Source organism: Trematomus bernacchii, unplaced genomic scaffold (genome assembly GCF_902827165.1).
Source record: "Trematomus bernacchii unplaced genomic scaffold, fTreBer1.1, whole genome shotgun sequence".
NCBI lineage: Eukaryota > Metazoa > Chordata > Actinopteri > Perciformes > Nototheniidae > Trematomus > Trematomus bernacchii.
The window spans coordinates 100,391-120,209 of NW_022987629.1; positions in this window are offsets into that span (position 1 = coordinate 100,391).

Consider the following 19,819-nt stretch of genomic DNA (forward strand, 5'->3'; position numbering starts at 1 on the left):
AGAGGAACTTCTCCAATTGCGAAACTTCGTGGACAATATTAACCCTCCGACAGACAATGGAGATTCACCATGGCTACCTGTTGCTGTTCTACCTGAGAGACGCAAGAAGAAGACAAAGCGAGGATGCCGGGCCGGGTTGCTGGTCAGACTAAGAAAACGTGAGAATCGGCCCCCTCTTCCGAGTATTCTTCTGGCTAATGTTCAATCCATTGAAAATAAGCTAGATGAACTCAGAAGCCGGATTGCTTTTCAACGGGACATTAAGAACTGTAACGTGTTAATTCTCACTGAGACTTGGCTCAACCCCGCTATCCCGGACTCCGCTATTGTCCCTGACGGATTCTCTATTTTTCGTCAGGACCGGACTGCAAACTCGGGGAAAAGTAAGGGAGGCGGTGTGTGTGTAATGACTAACAACAACTGGTGCTCAGATGTGAAGATTATTTCATCGGACTGTTCCGCACAGCTAGAGCACCTCATGATCTCATGTCGGGCCTTCCATCTGCCGAGGGAATTCACATCTGTTGTGATAACAGCAGTGTATATCCCGCCGCAGCCACTCGCCGACAACAACACGGCACTCGATCAGCTGTTTGGGTTTATTGATAAAACCGAGACTTCACGGCCAGATGCGGCGTTCGTTGTGGCCGGAGATTTCAACACCGCCAACATGAAGAAGGTTTTGCCAAAATATTACCAACACATCAACTTCCCGACGCGCGGGGGAAACATACTGGACCATGTTTATTCCCCTTTCCGGAATGGATATAAGGCTCTCCCTCGCCCTCCCTTCGGCAAATCAGACCATATCTCACTACTGTTGTTGCCTGCTTACAAGCAGAAACTTAAAAGGGACAGACCGATAACAAGGACAGTACAACGATGGAGCGAGGAGTCAGATTCAGCACTGCAGGATTGCTTTGCATCTACGGATTGGAGTGTGTTTGAGGACAATAACATCAACACACACACGGACACTGTCATCTGCTACATTGGGAAATGCATCGATGACGTGGTACCGAAGGTTTCTGTACGGACATTCCCAAATCAAAAGCCCTGGGTAAACGGTGAGGTGCGCGGCAAACTGAAAGTGCGCACTCTCGCGCACACAGCGGGAGATTTGGAGGAGTACAGGAAGTCTAGGTATGATCTCCGGAGAGCAATAAAAAATGCAAAGAGACAGTACAAAGAAAAGGTGGAATCTGACTTCAAAGGCTGTAACACTAGGAATATGTGGGCGGGACTAAGGACAATGACTGACTACAAAGGAGCAGCGGGGGGTGCTGCGGGAGTGTCTGCGTGCGCATCTCTCCCAGATGAGCTAAATAGTTTTTTTGCACGCTTTGAGAGCAGCCAGGCTGTGGAGGTACAGAGGGACCAGGAGCTACACTGCCCTTTTGTTTTAAATAGGGCAGATGTGTGTAAATCCTTTAAAAGGGTTAACCCACACAAGGCTCCTGGACCTGATGGCATCCCTGGCCGTGTTCTCAGGGTGTGTGCAGTTCAGCTGGCAGAGGTGTTCACAGACATCTTCAACAGGTCCCTGCTGCAGTCTGTAGTCCCCACATGTCTTAAACACTCCACCATCATTCCTGTCCCCAAAAAGACAATCATCACCTGCCCCAACGACTACCGCCCAGTAGCACTCACCTCCATCATAATGAAGTGCTTTGAGCGGTTAGTCAAATTATTCATCACCTCCTCCCTCCCTGAATCTCTGGACCCCCTGCAGTTTGCCTACAGAGCAAACAGGTCCACAGACGACGCCATAGCCCTCACCCTCCACACTGCCCTCTCACACCTGGACCCGAAGAACAGGAACACATATGTGAGAATGCTGTTCATTGACTACAGTTCAGCATTCAACACCATTGTGCCCTCCAAGCTGGCCATCAAGCTCAGAGACCTCGGGCTCAACAGCGCCCTCTGCGACTGGATCCTGAACTTCCTGACGGGCAGACCCCAGGCAGTGCGGGTGGGAAACATCACATCCTCCACCCTGATTCTTAACACCGGTGCCCCTCAAGGCTGCGTGCTCAGCCCTCTCCTCTACTCCCTGTTCACCCACGACTGCGTGGCCACACACAGCTCCAACACCATCGTGAAGTTTGCTGATGACACGACCGTCATCGGCCAGATCACAGACGATGACGAGACGGCATACAGAGAGGAGGTCGAAAACCTGACATCTTGGTGCCAGGAGAACAACCTCCATCTCAACATCAGCAAAACAAAGGAGCTGATTGTGGATTACAGGAAGCAGCAGGGAGAGGGACACGCCCCCATCGCCATCAATGGGACTACGGTGGAGAGAGTCAAAAGCTTCAGGTTCCTTGGGGTCCACATCACTGAGGACCTGACATGGTCTCTTCACACCACCACCATCACCAAGAAAGCTCGACAGCGGCTCTTCTTCCTCCGCAGGCTGAGGAGGTTCAAAATGGATTCCAGGATACTCTGCAACTTCTACAGGTGCACGATAGAGAGTATCCTCACTGGCAGCATGACGGCCTGGTACGGCAGCTGCACCGACCTCGATCGTAAGGCTTTACAGAGGGTGGTGAAAACTGCACAGCACATCACCAGGACGGAGCTGCCATCCATGGAGGACCTTTACTCCCAGCGGCTCAGGAAGAAATCACTACGGATTATCAAAGACCCCCATCACCCCAGCCACAAACTGTTCTTTCTGTTGCCGTCTGGCAGACGTTACCCGCAGCATCCGGGCAAGGACAAGAAGATTCGGAGACAGTTTCTTCCCGCGGGCAGTGAGACTGTTAAACAATTGAACTGTTGAAACAACATCAAACATTCAACTGCTACTCAGTAGTATGTATCTAATACCTAATATATATATATCATTCCAATAACTTGTATATAGACTCATACTGCACTATTCCACATCATAACTTTATTTCATTTTTATAACTATTATTATTTTTGTATTGCTCTTGCTCTTATTGTTATTATGTTATGTTATTATGTTGCATTGTTGGAGAAGCCTGTGACATAAGATTTTCAACTGCATAATTACTCTGTAGCTATGTCAGATTGACAATAAAGAACCTTGAACCTTGAACCTTGAACCTTTTAGATTTGTTGCAGTTTAATAAAATTAATTGTTGGATAAAGCCAATCCCAAAAAACACATACCTCTGGACAAACTCCAGGGTGGATGCCAGCTCTGACGGGTAGGCGATGTTGAAGCAATAATAGCTCCCAAACATCATGCACAGGGCAGAAACCAAGGAGAGGATGTTGTCATGTACGATGTTTCGATCCACACTCAGCATGAGTCGCCTTGCAGAATAGCAGGATCGTCCTAAAAAAGAAGATGAAAAACACAATTCAAACTAAATTAAAACAAGACACCAAATGTGAAGCTGACCGTTGAGCGGCCCGACCAAGTAAGGAGGCAGAGGCAGAAATCCCAAATATAACCCGGTGTGGGCCTTTATTAAAAATCATGAACACATGACACAGCCTCAATCTGCTGTTCACGTGAGCACAGTCACCAGCCACAAGGATCTCACACCCGAAAACAGAGACTAAATACCCACATGTGCATTCAAGCCAACAAGACACAGGTGAGGGGGGAGGAGACAACACAGGGCACCAGGTGAACATAATCAGGAGCAACAGACAAAACGGGAGGGGGAACACTTTCCAAACACAAACATATAACTGAACAGAATAACACGCATACAAACCCAACTAAACACAGTCAGCACTTGTACAATGAATGCCACTTAACGCTATGATTTCCACACCCTCACATATTATTTGCACCCTGATTATTCTTAACCGCTGTCATTCTACACCAGCAAACACTTTCGGCGCTCTCGGTAACTCCCCTATCTTTTCAAGGCGGAGCCGAGGATCCGACCAGCATCTGCCAGACGACATTTCAATTAATACGGTTTAATCCTTTAATAAATACTATCTCAATAATTATATAAAATGTGCAAATATGCCATGCCAAACGGTACTGTGCAATCACGCTAATAAAGTGCAAACTGTTCACTAAAGTGCTGAGTTACAAGGCCCCGAAGCCGTCAGTCCACAGTGACGAAGTTACCCTTCGTCACTGTCTTCCTGAAACATTTCACAAAACAATTTCTTAGCACACATGTTATTACATTTTAAGGTCTGTTAAATTGCTCACCATCAATACAAAAATGTATGTACGTGTATTTGCAGGTTAAGGGGAGATAAATGTAATGTCAATTTGACTTACTTTTAGGGGATAGTTCATATTGTTTGAAGGGGGGTTGTGGGAGCTACAGTTTGGAGAAACAGAGAGGAGAACCAGCAGACAGCTAAGCAATGCACTGCTGAGCCACCAAAAAAACTAAAACAATATTACTCTTAGTGTATGCTATATTAAAGAATATTTTCAAAGCTCTACCTTGCTGTCAGACAGCTATACAGTCTGTTTCTGATAAGGACTGAAGCAGCAGGGTACATTTGTGACAATATTATAAATATAGCGTACACATAAACGGATATCAATTTTTAGGTGGCTAAAATACGTTTCGCTGCTGCACCCATCCACAGCTTCAATAAATTGATGTTTTCAAAGTCAATGAATAATCGTATTTAATAATCGTGATATCAATATTGACCAGAAATAATCGTGATTATGATTTTTGCCATAATCGCACAGTTTGAATGCAGGATTTTAATTTGTAACACAGTATTTTCATTCTATAATGTAGGCGTAGTGTATCTGTGAACAATCCCAAATACAATTCATTGTTTACATTGCGGCTAGTGCTAACCCAGAAGAAAAAACCCTTTTTCATTTAACTGTAAGTGGAAAGGGGCTGGGCTACATGAGGTGAATTGAGCAAACACAATTACACAATTTGTTCTGACTGTGTTGTTGTGGCAATTTAACACTCACAACAGGAAAGAACAAAACAGACAGGAATCAATAAAACACAAACAAAGATATAGTTGATTAATTATTATTTAGTTGTACAGCAATCAATAATAATGAGGAAACATTACCTTGCACACACGTAGTCAATAGTGGTAATGCTCCAACGAGTACAAGTCTTTCACATCATATATAGCAGCTGTAATGAACGCACACACCATTTTCCTTACATTAGCCAACACACCCACATATGTTCCAGATGTCGAAAGGTCATTATCTCATGACCTCTTTAGGTTTAATTCATACCCGGTCAGGATATGAACCACCTAACTAACAAGACTTAACTGTATTATCCTGAGTAGGGCCTCTTTGCACTTCCGCTCTCCCCTAATAATTGTGGAAGAGACAATGGGCCTCTCTTCGCTGGAAACTGTAATTCAATAACATACCTAATTATATTGACTAGCTCCAAGACTGATATAACTGTGTGTTTCCTGTTTCCTGCAGACGTCCAGCAGCTGGTGCTGGTTAAAGAAGAGCTTCTCCCTGACCAGCAGGAGTGGAGCACCAGTCTGGACCAGGAGGACCCAGAGCCCCCCCCACACATTAAGCAGGAACAGGAGGAACTCAGGATCAGTCAGGAGGGAGAGCAGCTTCAGGAGCTGGAGGAGGCTGATATCACCAAGTCCACTTTCACTCCTGACCCTGTGAAGAGTGAAGATGATGAAGAGAAACCTCAGTCCTCACAGCCTCATCAAAGACAAACTGAACACATGGAAACAGAAGCTGATGGAGATGACTGTCAAGGACCAGAACCAGCCAGGAACTCAGATCCAGAGAGCAGTTTACAACCAAAGACTGAGGACGACACTGGAGACTCTTCTGAACCTGACACTGAAGACAGTGCTGATTGGAAGGAGACCAGAGAACCTGCGTCAGGCTCACAATCACTGAAAAATAGACAAGAATCTGTCAGTGATTCAAGCCGTAGTGCTGTAAAGAAACAATTTGGCTGCTCTGTGTGTATAAAATATTTTACAAATACAAGAAATGTAAAGAAACACATGAGAGCCCACACAGGAGAGAAACTACACAGCTGCTACACAAAAGAATCTGTCAGTGATCCACAACGTAGTGCTGTAAAGAAACCATTTGGCTGCTCAGTTTGTAAGAAATCTTTTTCACAGAGTACACATTTAAAGGACCACATGAGAATGCACACAGGAGAGAAACCATTTAGCTGCTCAGTTTGTACCAAATTATTTTCATTGAGTGGAAATTTAAAGGCACACATGAGAATCCACACAGGAGAAAAAGCACACAGCTGCTCAGTTTGTGAGAAAGCATTTTCACGGAGTGAACATTTAAAGCGACACATGAGAATCCACACAGGAGAAAAAGCACACAGCTGCTCAGTCTGTGAGAAAGCTTTTTCACGGAGTGAACATTTAAAGCTTCACATGAGAGTCCACACAGGAGAGAAAAGATACAGCTGTAATGTTTGTGACAAAAGATTTAAATGGCGTAGTAGACACAAGTGTGTTGGTCGTCAGCCCTCACAGCTTAATAAAACTGAGGATAACCGAGCGGGTTGCTGAGGGGGGCTGCAGCACCCCCATCTGCGAGGCTCCACTAGCACACCCAGCGCGCCACAGTTTCGCAGCTGATAGAGTGTGTGTGTGAGGAGCTCCACGGATTGGTCCATTTGGGTATGGGCACGTCACTATACCCAGGAAGAAAACAATGGAAAAAGAGAAATCTCCAACGAGGCGCTTTGGGGCAGCAAAGACAAGTCTTTTCTGTGTTAGAGTTTTACTCACTACAGGGTGTACTTTGAGGGTTTTTGACTCTGCAGACCGTTTACATGCAGAAAAACCTTCATAACACACAAGGGGACGGGTAGTAATCGGAAAAGCATGTTGTGGGAGCTTTAACCTGTTAAGCCCGAGAGACCCCGGTACCGGGGTACTGCCGCAACATCTTGCAGGAAACAGTGTCTGAGGGCATGTTCATTTAATAAAACTATGAATGTTTTATATCCATGTAACGGGAATAAACTCATCGAACTGATCTTTTTTTTTTTTTTTTTTTAAAGAAAACCCACAATGCTAACACTGAGCCTCTGAATTAGCAACGAGCGAAAAATGCTAACACCTTACTGCACCGAAAATCACTCACAAAACCACATCCAACACATCGTGAGGTGACACAGAATCTAACGACACCGACATTACCACTGAATTATACGTATTTGCGACGTTATAAGCAAAAACGGACATCAAAACAGGTGACGCTAGGTAGCTAAAAATGCTAACATTTTTACCTTGGCTCTGTAGTCTCTCCAAAGTGGTCTTCAATGGCATTAAAACGATAAAAACGCTGCTGAAGTTAATCCATCTAATGTGTCTGTGTCCCTTTGAAATTATTTCTGATAATCCATAAGCATTAAAACTGCCTTTCCGTTTCCAGATGTCAAAGCTAGAGATAGGTCCACTCTGATGCAAAATTACATGCGCGAAGCCCCCACCTCTTCTCTTCACAACGTGTGTGTGTGGGGGACTCCCCCTTCGATTCTATTGGCTCTAACGGTCAGAAAGAGGTGTCAACCATCAAAATCGAGCAAGGGAAGCCAGAGATATGGAAAATCCACCCAAATGACCCCAGAAGTGGTTTCTTTTTGCTAAATCTCTCTAAAAAGGTCAAATGTCACTTGTTTTGCATCAATCTTGATACAGGGTACTTATTATATGTTGTACTTTGGATTCCTAAAGCTTTTAGTCTACCTTACCATCATCCAAGGGTGGTTTTCACTATAAGTAAAAAGTCATTTTTGGACGGACACTATAATTTACAGTTTTTTACTATGTAAAATCTGAATTTTCTTTAAAATAAAAAACATCTATATTGATTCTGACTGTTCTACATCCAACTCACAGGTTTATCATTACTTTGAGAAAAAAGATTATTAATTTAACCCTTTTAGAAGGGTTTAGAAGGGAAGATATGGTCATTTGTTCTGGGAATGTCATTTTCGAGCCTGAGACCTGAAAAACAGGCTCAGGGCTTAACAGGTTAAATGAACTCCATCTTTATCAACATAAGTGGACAATATGTTTAATGTTTTTGTCATACTGATTTTCTGATGTATACGTTAACCACTGACTGTTGATGAACCATTTTATTTTGCATTGAGGGCTCCAAGTTTCCATATAGAGATATAGGATGATTTGATGTATTGTTCTTTATTTCTAAATGTTTTGTATCATTGCTATCCTGTTAATGAGCCCTGTTTTACATAAATGTACCTGTTATCTGATTGTTTTTGCTTCTGTAACTGTAAGGGAATACATTTGCTGATTTTGTATCCGGATGACCTAATGCCGTTACATGTAATACGTTACTCCCTAAGCCTGATTTCACCCACCTGCAACCGATTCGCTAATAATCACAAATGTTCATTTCTTTGACTCGAATATTTCTTGTTTAGTAATCGTTACATCTCCCCAGGACCAAGTTCCCGTGTCCTGCCTTTCACCTGCTGATCACCCACTGCTCATTTAAGGTGGACTGACCTTTACAATGGACCAGCTAGTCTTAGGCGCCGTTTACACGAGGAGAAAACTGCTTGTATCTGCATAGTTTCGCGTGCGTATAGCCCTATTATTTACACGAGGCCGATAGAAACTGACCCCACAAACGATAACGGGTCCCAAGGTGGATAGATTTGCAAACGAAACCGAGTCTGTGTAATCACCTCTATACGAATATTTCCTGAAAAAATAACGATAGCCCCACCTCTCCTGCTCACTGCTGTAGCAACTATCAAAAATAGCTGTGTTAATTAAACGCACAAGGGGTTCTTGAATGAAATAATATTATAAAAGGCAAACCAGAATTGTTAACGCCCAATATACTCCTTAAACAAAATAAACAGAGTCAGATTTCATGCATTGATCCATTATATTGACAATTTTCCAGCCAAACAACACAAACAAAATTAAACAGTCCGCTCTGCGATACACCAAACTTGTCTTTACTGCCTAATCCAGGCCATTATTGTTCATTGCTCCTGCTCCCGTCGGCGGCAAAAAACGAAATGTTTGTAGGCAGAGGACCGGCGTGTCCCAGAGGAGCGATCTCACCCGGTGTTTGTAGAGAATATCTCTCTTTCTGAGCGCGTCCTCTCCACGGAGACGTGCTTCTTGGTCGGTCGATGCAATATCCACAGATTCGGTTTCTTTCAGTTAACTTCCCCGTTGCATTTATCCATATATTTACATGCTGAGGAAATGACTATATCCCGCTGAATACCAGCAATCGCCACACACACTTCCTCCTGTCAGTAGCTACTGCTAGTGCTACTGCTACTGACCATGCTACAGATATTAGTGCAAAATCTACAGCTCCTCTACCACAACCATCAGCAACAAGTGGACATGGAGAATTACATGAACTACATGTTGCTAAATACACCGCGGGGCATAAACAGAAGGGTAGCCATGGCAACATTGCTGCAGGGCTGCTCCGGGCTGCTCTTCTTCGCTGCTTTTGGTGTATTTTGGCGGAAGTTACAGCGCCACTTACAGTCCCGGCATATGTACTACAGCGTTTCCAGCGGTCTCGTTTGAACAGACACGTTAAATGAAACGAATGCATGTGAACGGAAGACTTTTTTGAATACGCATACTGTGCATAAACGCAAACGTTCCTGTGTGAAGGAGGCCTTAGTGTCTTAATGCAAACATTTTGTAAAGTGATGCTAGACCAAAGACGTGCTGTTGGGTTGTGTGCTCTCACCTTGTTGAACACATCCTCAAACTGTGCGTCCGTCACACAGCCAAGCCTCCTCAGCACCTGAGTATCAATAATGAACATAATCAGAGGTGGGAAGTAACTAAGTACATTTACTCAAGTACTGTACTAAAGTACAATTTAGAGGTACTTGTACTTTACTTGAGTATTTCAATGTTATGCTACTTTGTACTTCTACTTCTCTACAGTTCAAAGGTAAATGGTTTACTTTTCCTCCACTACATGTATTTAATACCTTTAGTGACTTTACAGATGTGGATGAATGATGTGAAATATAATCAAGTGTTAAATCAGACTTTAGTTCCACCTGGAGTAAATTCACAAGCTACCCTGTACACAAAGTCATTCAAACTAGCTGCACCTTTACCAGCTTTGAGAACACTTTAATGATCAATCATTATACAACATATCATATATATTATTCTGAAATGGACCATTAATTTAAATACAGAATATTCATATATGTGCTTGAATAAATAAAACAGTTTCCTCATTGAATGATAGTCAATTCTGAACTATCGCGATATTATGAACTGTTTACTCACTACGCCATAGTCCCGTCTGAACTGGTGCTCGGAGACGAAGCGGACATGCAGCTTGTATTCCTCCAGAAAGATGTTATCAGTGGTGAAAAAGCTACAGATGTAAAACTGACGATGCTCGTTTGTCAAGTTAACCCGTTTATAATCTAATATGTTGATAAAAACATGCAAACAAACGCAAAAATAACCAACTGACAAGCTCAACGGCTGTTTTTAGACAGCAGCAGGCAACAGACAGGACACTTCCGGTTTGAGGTTTTCAAAATAAACGTGACTTCTGTAAATACTGACAAATGTTATTACATCCAAACTTTTAAAGTGTACAGTTTAACACTTATGAGATTTTAATGCAATATATTTTAGGGATTTACCATATATTTGATTACGAACTTTGTTCATTTATATATATACTGTATTTATTTCCGTATTCATTTATTTAAACCCGGACTCATGTATTAATTTAATATATTAATATACATGTATTAATGTATTTATACTTGTGTCATTTTGTAATTTCTCAAAAACATTGTTAATGTGCCTCAAGCCTCACAAACAAACACACACCCTAAAGGTTATGCTTTTGTTTTACATCAGACATACACAGACACATTTATTTGAAACTAGAATATAAAATATCTATTGTTAATTGTGTTGTGTGTAATCCTATTGTCAGTGTCTTACAGCTCACCTTGCTCCTGGCAAAAGGCTGAGCTGATGGAAAACACCTGCCTTTATAGATGTGTCAGCTAATTGGACAACGCCATTCCTCTCAAACCCTGAGGGGTGTTTAAAGAGGCCACTCCAGTAAAGCCACCCTTTTTAGAGCCTCTTCCCCCTGCACGCAACAATGGACTGGCCAGTAATGCTATACATTCCTGCAGTGTGGAGATGAAGGGGGGTATGTGAGTTGCTCTTGGGCAGAAGAGCACACAGGATGTCACCCATTTTTGTGACGTTTTGTTTATCGCTTAAATGCTAGATTGTGTCTGTTTGTATCTACACCTTCTTGTTTAAACCTAATTGATTTTATTACCCATCTTAAAACTGTACATATATTGGGTAAATAAAATCCTTATTTTTGCACCTCAACCTGCATTTCTGATTTTTGCTTACCCTGGTCCTTCACATATGGTGGCAGTGGTGGGATCAGCAGTATTTTTGGATTTGTTGTACTTCATTCCCTCCGTTTTTTCCCAAACATGCAGAGGAGAGCGAGAGGGAGAGGAATAACCATGGGCACACAAGGGCAGCAGCCGGAGCTGGAGGAACAGTCTGATTCAGAAGTGGAAGTAGCTGAAGCCGGGGCCGGGGCCGCAGCAATAGATGAGCCTATGGAGCCCACTATCAATGACCTGGCCAATATTCTACGAGCACATATGGATCAGCAGCAGGCTCGAGACGCCCGAATAGCTGTGGAGACAGCACAGAAAGAGCAGCAGTTTAGAGCGTTGTGCCATCAATTTAATCTGCTTCAATCAGAGGTGCAGGCCCACACATCTGCAACCTTGGAGCATCTTTCCTGTATTAACTGATGGGCTTAGAGGAAATCAACTGTCCTCAACAGACATTATTTGGAGTTCCTCATCGTGACAGCTTTTCAGCAGTACATTTAAAAACTCAAGAGCCAAGGCTCCAACAGTTAACCGATTCTGATGATATTGAACACTTTCTCGTTACTTTTGAGAGAATTGAAGCAGCATGCAGATGGCCAACTGAAGATTGGCCTTTCAGACTTATTCCATTATTAACTGGTAAAGCCAGAAGTGCATATGTTCATATGGACGTGGATGATGCTCTAGAACAGGGGTGTCAAACTCAAGGCCCGGGGGCCAAATCCGGCCCGCCACCTCATTGTATGTGACCCACAAGAGCTTGCAAAAAATATAATACGTTTATTATAAGGTTACGTGCCGCTTTACAGGTGCACGTTGCCCATAAACTACATGTCCCACAATGCATCTCATTTTGTGAGATGCGCACTGAAGAGAATTGCAATTACTTGCAATTATTTGCCCTAGACTTCTGCTTTCAGACGTAGTTAATTAGGAAGTTATTACCCTATCCGATAATAATCCAATGCAGAGGAAATATTGTTAAATAATACATTATATTATATATATTATATATATGTATCTATGTATATTTATATAGTCTTAAAGTTACCACCGGCCCTTTGAGTGCAACCATAATTCTAATGTAGCCCGCGATGAAATTGAGTTTGACACCCCTGCTCTAGACTATGAGGAAGTAAAAAGAGCTATTCTTAGAAAATATGACATAAATCCAGAAACCTACAGACAAAGGTTTCGCAGTAATGAGGTTGAACCACAGGAGAGCCCAAAAGAACTTTAGGTCCGTTTAAAAGAACTTTATGGGAAGTGGGTTCAGCCAAAAGGGAAAACTGTTCAGGAAATTGGAGAAATGATTGTCTTTGAACAGTATCTGAGAATGCTTTCCCCAGAGCTACAGGTTTGGGTTAGGGAGCACAACCCTAAAACGGCCGCAGATGCAGCTGACCTGGCTGATGTGTTTGTTGCTGCCAGGCGGAAGAAGCAGCCATGGAGCTTCACTGCCTGGAAGACATCTAAGGACCCGAAAGGGCAAGGTGTGTCTCGGTCAACACAGAGGTTGGACTCAACATGGGGTAAGGCTCCTATAAGGGAGAAACCAACAGAGGTGAACTCAAAGGTTAAACCCTACTAGAGACTCATTTGTTACTTGTGTGGTGAAGAGGGACACACTAAACCTGTTTGTCCCAAAAATCCTGTAAAATCAACCCAGATGTGCTATATGCCCAGAGGTGACCGGGAGCCAAAGAATGAGCAACAACAGCCACGGAGAGAGACCACGGTGGAAGTCAATGGCTGTGAGTTAAAGGCCCTGATTGACAGTGGCAGCAGCCAGACACTTGTTCACAGACAGTTCATTTCTCCACATGATTTAAATACGATTGACACTGTGCCTATTTGCTGTGTACATGGCGATGAAAAACCTTATCCCACAGCAGATGTTTATCTTAAAGTGAGGGGCCAGAGTTACCTTCTGAATGTTGGAGTGGCTGATCCTCTTCCCTATCCGGTGGTGCTTGGTGACGACCTGCCTGTTCTTCTTGATCTTTTGCATCCAAGTAAGGTCTGTGATGTTGCAAAGGTAAAGGAGACCGAACTGTCTATTCAACCTCTCAGTGAGCTGCCTTTCTATAATGAGGATATTGAAGCTAAGCCTGGGAAAATCCTTAAGACACGTAAACAGAGAACACAGGAAAAGTTCAAAAATACTACAGTAAACCCACCACAACCTTTGGGATTGCAAATGCCTATTGACATTCAGAAAATGCAGCAAGAGGATGCTAGTGTAACTCCTTATCTAAAGCAGGCCAAGCCCTTGGAAGAAGAGGAGAACTTTGAACATTCAAAGGAAGATGGGTATTTGACAGGAAATGGGATACTGTACCGCCAACAGGGGTCAACAAAGCAGCTGATAGTACCAAAGTATGTTAGAGACATTGTCCTTGAGCTGGGTCACTCTATTCCCTGGGCAGGTCACCTCGGGAAACGCAAAACTGTTGACCAAATCCAGAGACCTTTCCACTGGCCTGGTCTACGCGCTGATGTGGCGCAGTATTGCAAAAGTTGTTCTCAATGTCAACAAACCTCAGCCAGATACCCTTCAAAAGTCCCTCTTCAACCATTGCCAGTCATAGCTACTCCATTTGAATGATGAGGTATGGACATTGTGGGCCCAGTAGAAAGAAGCAAGTCTGGAAATCGCTTCATGCTAGTAATAACTGACTATGCTACAAGATATCCTGAAGTTTTTCCACTTAAAACTGTCAAAGCAAAGTCAATTGCTTTTTGTTTGGTGCAGTTCTTTGCGAGAGTAGGATTTCCCAAATAAATTCTTACTGATCAAGGGACTAACTTTATGTCCAAGTTAATACAGGATATGTATAAACTGCTGGGGATTAAAAGGATCAGGACTACCCCCTACCATCCTCAGACTGATGGTTTGACAGAGAGGTTTAACCAAACGCTGAAACAAATGCTCAGGAAGTTCATCTGTGAAACAGGATCTGATTGGGACCGGTTACCCTATGTGCTTTTTGCTTTCAGAGAAGTCCCTCAAGCATCAACTGGGTTCTCCCCGTTCGAACTCTTATATGGACATGAGGTAAGAGGCCCACTTTCTTTGCTCAAAACCCACTGAGAAAAGAATCCCAAAACAGCTGAGCCACAGAGTGTCGTTGCCTATGTTGTCCACATGAGGGAGAAACTGAGCAGAATGACTGCACTGGCCCAGCAGAATATGTTGGAGGCCCAAAGTAACCAAAAAACCTGGTATGACAGATCTGCCAGGGAGAGGAGTCTTTCCGCTGGACAAATGGTTTTGGTTAAGCTCTCCACACAAGACAACAAACTCCTAGCAAAATGGCAAGGGCCTTATGAGGTAAAGGAAAAAATGGGTGCAACCACATATATGATTGCAACCCCTGGCGAAGCACGCTCCCAGAGAATGTTGCATGTTAACCTATGGGTTCCTCCGAGCTAGCGTTCATATCGTGTTAGCTACCAAAGTAAACAAGAAAGCTAGGTTAGCATATTAGCTGGCAAGCTGTTCATTAGATGGATTAGATAGATCCACACTCCTACCACAACTACTACTAACGAATCTAAAACAACTAAGTTTCTCTAATATTTTGTGATATGCATTTGATTTCGCCCAGCCAGATCCTGGCGGACAATACATGACGGGGACCGGACTACCACACTGAGGCCTCGTCCTAAAAAGCACCGGCTGCGCCCAGGCAAGATGCGGGGAGGAATGGATGATATACCGTGTGTATATATATGTATATTTATGTTCATTTTGTACATTTCTAAAAATAAAGTTTAATGGAAATACTTAGTAGGCCTATCCTTTCTTCCCTGAATTATTTGCTCCTATAACATATCATTCATATATAGCAAACCATGATTTGATTTCTCATCAAACAGTAGTAGTTTATTACAGGTAAAAATAACTTACTCTTTGTTATGACCGGCTCGTAGGCCACAATGGAAAGACAAGGAGACATACACGAGTTTACAAAACCACGGCACATTTATTGTGGTAAATGCAGAGATAGGTGGTCGAGAGGATCGCCGAGCCGCTTTGGAGAGAGACGGGCCGCCGTGTGACTCCGGGCAGCTGGGCTTAATAGCACCTCGGCTCCGGAGGTGTCCGTGATCGCGCTGATTAGCCTCTTCAGCTCCACCCCATCGTAAGACCTGCAACACACCTGCACAAAGGCCCTGGGGCCGTCACACTCTTCTATAACAACAGTTGTAGGTACAGTTCGGTTAGTTAGCGTATAAAATATACGGCTGTACCGACGCCATTATAAGACTGATGTTCCGCTGAGAGCAGCCGAAAAAAGCTGGCGGCGCCTCTCTGGTGGTTGACTAATCAGAACAGAGTGGCCGAGCTGACCAATCGGAGCACACTAGGCTCACAGGGAGGGGGCGGCAAGAGCTCCAACGAGTCGTTTAGTGGAGAGAGTGAATACTGCTGAATACACATGCTTGACAGAGATGCTGTATGCGAAACCAATGTGAGTTTGGAAAATTGCACAGTATAAATCTATTTTAGTATACCTCAACAATGTAATTATGATCAGTGGAAATGGCCATGACATGGGCCCTTTAAATGAGTGTGTTGCTGCTTTGATGAAGCCTAATTTGATAAAGTTTCAAATTAATTTCTGAAATATTTCGTTAATAAATATTTCATGAGTAATATAGTTGTCTTTGTCACATTTTATTTGGCATTAGTAAATAATTATGCACATTTACAGATATTTTACATGAGATGAGTGATAACACGTGTTATAAGGGCTATTTTGCACAATAGGTGTGCCTTGAGATTTTTACTTGTTCTTTGGTTTGCCTTGGGCACAAAAAGTTTGGGAACCACTGGTCTTATTATCCTTAAAATATATGTAAAACAAAACCACTTATGATCTTTTTATTTGAGTGGTTTACTAATGACAGTTAATTCTGTTTTTGCTATTGTTGGTTTCATTTTTGTGAAAAATAATAAAATAATAAAATTCAAAAACGTGCTTTAACCACTAGATGTGCCTTTCTATCAGCTGTGCACCGTTATGGTGTAAATACAGCCTATCTACCAATTGGATCAAATATAAAAGTCAGCCGAATTAGTATTGATACTGCAAGGAGACGTATTGTGTGAAAAGAAATGTAAGATGTTGTTTAATTGCTGATATATTTATGATCCACGTCACGTTTTCAGTTTTGGCGGCAGTGCTTCCTGTTTGTCCAGAAGTCTTCTCATCAGGGCTCTATAAATACAGAACTACGGCAGATATGTCATATTTAATGCAGCCGAGCCGTGTATTACAATGCCGTTATGTGATGACCTCCAAAGAGAAAAGCAAGCAAACTCGGAATAAAGTATTTTATTTTTAAAACGTTTTCGGATTTCACATCAACAGGAGTCCGGTTAACTAAAATGTCCGTGCGGAACAATACCCCCAACCCATAGATCCGTGGGTGAATAATGTCAATCACCACATTACACACATCCCTTCACATTTACATTTTAATTTACATTCAAGTATTTCGTGAGGCCTTCTAAAATGTTTTTAAATATAATTAGGGTTGTAGTTGAAGAGTTTGTAAATTGCAGTGGGTGATCAGCAGGTGAAAGGCAGGACACGGGAACTTGGTCCTGAGGAGATGTAATGATTATTAAACAAGAACTAGTCAAGGGGTCAAAGAAATGAACATTTGTGATTGTTAGCGAATTGGTTGCAGGTGGGTGAAATCAGGCTTAGGGAGTAACGTATTACATGTAACGGCATTAGGTCATCAGGATACAAAATAGACAAATGTATTCCCTTACAGTTACAGAAGCAAAAACAATCAGATAACAGGTACATTTATGTAAAACAGGGCTCATTAACAGGATAGCAATGATACAAAACATTTAGAAATAAAGAACAATACATCAAATCATCCTATATCTCTATACGGAAACTTGGAGCCCTCAATCCAAAATAAAATGGTTCATCAACAGTCAGTGGTGAACGTATACATCAGAAAATCAGTATGACAAAAACATTAAACATATTGTCCACTTATGTTGATAAAGATGGAGTTAATTTAAGTGTTATATGAATGTTGTGCGACAATGTTAAAGGGCCCATGTCATGCTTTTCCGGTTATGACCCGTCCCCTTGTGTGTTATGAAGGTTTTTATGCATGTAAACGGTCTACAGAGTCAAAAACCCTCAAAGTACACCCTGTAGCGAGTAAAACTCTTAACACAGAAAAAACCTGTCTATGCTGCCCCAAAACGCCTCGTTGGAGATTTCTCATTTTCCATTGTTTGCTTCCTGGGTTCTGTGACGTGTGAACACCCAAATCAACTACAAATGACCGGATTGGCCCAAATGGACCAAACCGCGGAGCACCTCACACACCAGGATCCCTTGGCTAACTAACAGAGAGTCCCTGAACGCTGGTAATAGACGAGTTGGGATCGCGGAGAAATGCTCTCCGCAGACCCATTCTCACAGCCTTATAAACCTTTTTCTTACTCAATATCAAGCCACACTTATTGTTTTCACTTCGGCTGTGAGTGTTTGTGTGTGCTCAGGATGAGTTTCGCTTGTTCTCGCTGTATCGCCAACCCGGAAGCCTGTCCGCTCCTCACAGCAACGAGCCTCACAACGTCCCGACCAATCAGAGCACACTGGGCTCACAGGAGCTCCAACAAGCCGTTTAGGACAGAGAGTGAATACACATACTTTACAGAGATGCTGTATGAGAAACCAATGATGTGATTTTGGAAAATTGCACAATTTAAATCTATTCTAGTAGACCTCAACAATGGGAATATGATCAGTAGAAATGGCCAAGACATGGGTCCTTTAATCCAGTTAGACAGATTTTTCTCATGTGTGAACTGTCATAATAATAATAATACATTTGATTTATATAGCACACTTTAAAAACAACGTCATCTCAAGGTGCTTCACAAAGCTATAAGGAACAATAAGTAAAAAGTTATCTAAAGGAGCATATTGGATAAAATATGGCAATAAAAATAAAAATAAAAGGTTAAGAGCATAGAAGGTTTAAAAAATAGATAATTTAAAGGACAGTCAGTAAAATGCGGTGTGGAACAGGTGGGTCTTGAGGCATTTCCTAAAAACTGAGAGTGATGCCGAGGTCCGTATGTTCTCTGGAAGTTGATTCCACAGACGTGGACCCAGGGAGGAGAAAGCACGGTCTCCCATGGTGACCAGTTTTGTCCGCGGGACAGCCAGGAGATTGGAGCTGTCTGACCTGAGTGTGCGTGAGGTATGGGAATGTTTTCTGGTTAGCAGTTCCTGTAGGTAGGTGGGACCAGTGTGGTTGATGGCGTTGAAGACCATTATGAGGACTTTGTAGTTGATCCGGTGGGTTACAGGGAGCCAGTGGAGTGAGTGAAGGATGGGGGTGATGTGCTCTGATTTGCGTGTTTTTGTGAGTATCCGGGCGGCACAGTTTTGTATATATTGTAGTCTCTGAGTGGTTTTTGCTGGAATGCCTGCAAGCAAAGAATTGCAGTAATCAATGCGGGAGGTGATGAAGGCATGGACCAGTTTTTCTGCATCCGGTTTGGTGAGGGAGTGTCGCATTTTGGAGATGTTTCTTAGGTGGTAGTATGAGGCTTGGCAGACCGTATTTATGTGTGCTTGGAATGAAAGGGATGAGTCCAGTTTCACACCTAGGCTCGTTACAAGTGGGGAGAGGGGAATGGAGTGGCCATTGATGCTGATATGAGGGATATCAGTTTTTTGTGTTTGATGTGGTGTTCCAATCAGAATGGCCTCTGATTTGCTGCTATTTAGTTGGAGGGAGTTGTTGCTCATCCAGTGGTGTATGTGTTCCAGGCATCTTGAGACATTTGAAAGTGCCAGATGTTTATCCGGGGCAGTTTGGAAATAAATCTGTGTGTCATCAGCATATGTGTGGAAGCTGATGTTATGGCTCCTCAGTATTTGTCCCAGGGGCAACATGTAAATTAAAAAGAGCAGTGGCCCAAGGACTGACCCTTGGGGTACACCAGAGGTGACACAGTGTGTGTCGGAAGGTGCTTTTTCCAAGACGGACATATTCCTGTCTTCCTGTGAGGAACTTATTCATTGTCCTCTCCATCAGCTTCTGTTTCCATGTGTTCAGCTGATTGGAGGCTCTGCCTCTCTGTTATCCTCAGTTTGAATTTCATTAAGCTGTGAGGACTGACGACCAACACACTTGTGTCTTTTTAAATTACTACGCCATTTAAATCTTTTGTCACAAACATTGCAGCTGTATATTTCCTCTCCTGTGTGGACTCTCATGTGTGTCTTTAAATTTATATTCTGTGAAAAACCTTTCTTACAGACTGAGCATCTGTATGGTTTCTCTCCTGTGTGGACTCTCATGTGTTCCTTTAAATGTATATTCCGTGAAAAAGCTTTCTTACAGACTGAGCAGCTGTGTGCTTTCTCTCCTGTGTGGACTGTCATGTGTGACTTTAAATGTACACTCTG